At 52.6% G+C, this 972-nt stretch overlaps 2 non-coding genes across 2 annotated transcripts; both read left to right on the forward strand.

Annotated features, from left to right (window-relative positions):
• The first annotated feature begins 78 nt into the window (after nucleotides 1-78).
• LOC123179105 (5S ribosomal RNA) lies at nucleotides 79-197 on the forward strand. The gene has a single exon (XR_006490110.1). It is a non-coding gene; the product is annotated as a 5S ribosomal RNA (ribosomal RNA).
• A 295-nt stretch (nucleotides 198-492) lies between these two features.
• On the forward strand, nucleotides 493-611 carry LOC123179104 (5S ribosomal RNA). Its single transcript, XR_006490109.1, has one exon. It is a non-coding gene; the product is annotated as a 5S ribosomal RNA (ribosomal RNA).
• The last annotated feature ends 361 nt before the right edge of the window (nucleotides 612-972 follow it).

Below are 972 nucleotides of genomic sequence, written 5' to 3' on the forward strand. Positions count from 1 at the left end.
GCCAAAGCAATGTGCAATCGTCTTTGTAGTGGAGCTGGGAGGGGCAAGGATAAGGGACGAAGACCGGGGTAACATGTCGGATGCGATCATACCAGCACTAAAGCACCAGATCCCATCAGAACTCCGAAGTTAAGCGTGCTTGGGCGAGAGTAGTACTAGGATGGGTGACCTCCTGTGAAGTCCTCGTGTTGCATTCCCTTTTTAATTTTTTTCGCGCCGCTTGCAAAACAAAACGCACGTGTAAGTAATATATTTACCGTGTTTTATTTTTGCACGAGTGCGGTAAGTCATAGCTGGGTGCTCACGATTCACGGGCCCAGCGTCGGCGTTGTGGCGCGGCAAGCGTGCACTGGTGCGGTTGAGAGGGAGGGGTGGAAACCGCGTTAAACTCGTCTCCGTAGTTGAGAGGGAGCGGCCAAAGCAATGTGCAATCGTCTTTGTAGTGGAGCTGGGAGGGGCAAGGATAAGGGATGAAGACCGGGGTAACATGTCGGATGCGATCATACCAGCACTAAAGCACCGGATCCCGTCAGAACTCCGAAGTTAAGCGTGCTTGGGCGAGAGTAGTACTAGGATGGGTGACCTCCTGGGAAGTCCTCGTGTTGCATTCCCTTTTTAATTTTTTTCGCGCCGCTTGCAAAACAAAACGCACGTGTAAGTAATATATTTACCGTGTTTTATTATTTTGCACGAGTGCGGTAAGTCATAGCTGGGTGCTCACGATTCACGGGCCCAGCGTCGGCGTTGTGGCGCGGCAAGCGTGCACTGGTGCGGTTGAGAGGGAGGGGTGGAAACCGCGTTAAACTCGTCTCCGTAGTTGAGAGGGAGCGGCCAAAGCAATGTGCAATCGTCTTTGTAGTGGAGCTGGGAGGGGCAAGGATAAGGGACGAAGACCGGGGTAACATGTCGGATGCGATCATACCAGCACTAAAGCACCGGATCCCATCAGAACTCCGAAGTTAAGCGTGCTTG

This window comes from Triticum aestivum, unplaced genomic scaffold, assembly GCF_018294505.1.
Source record: "Triticum aestivum cultivar Chinese Spring unplaced genomic scaffold, IWGSC CS RefSeq v2.1 scaffold77458, whole genome shotgun sequence".
NCBI classification, from domain to species: Eukaryota; Viridiplantae; Streptophyta; class Magnoliopsida; order Poales; family Poaceae; genus Triticum; species Triticum aestivum.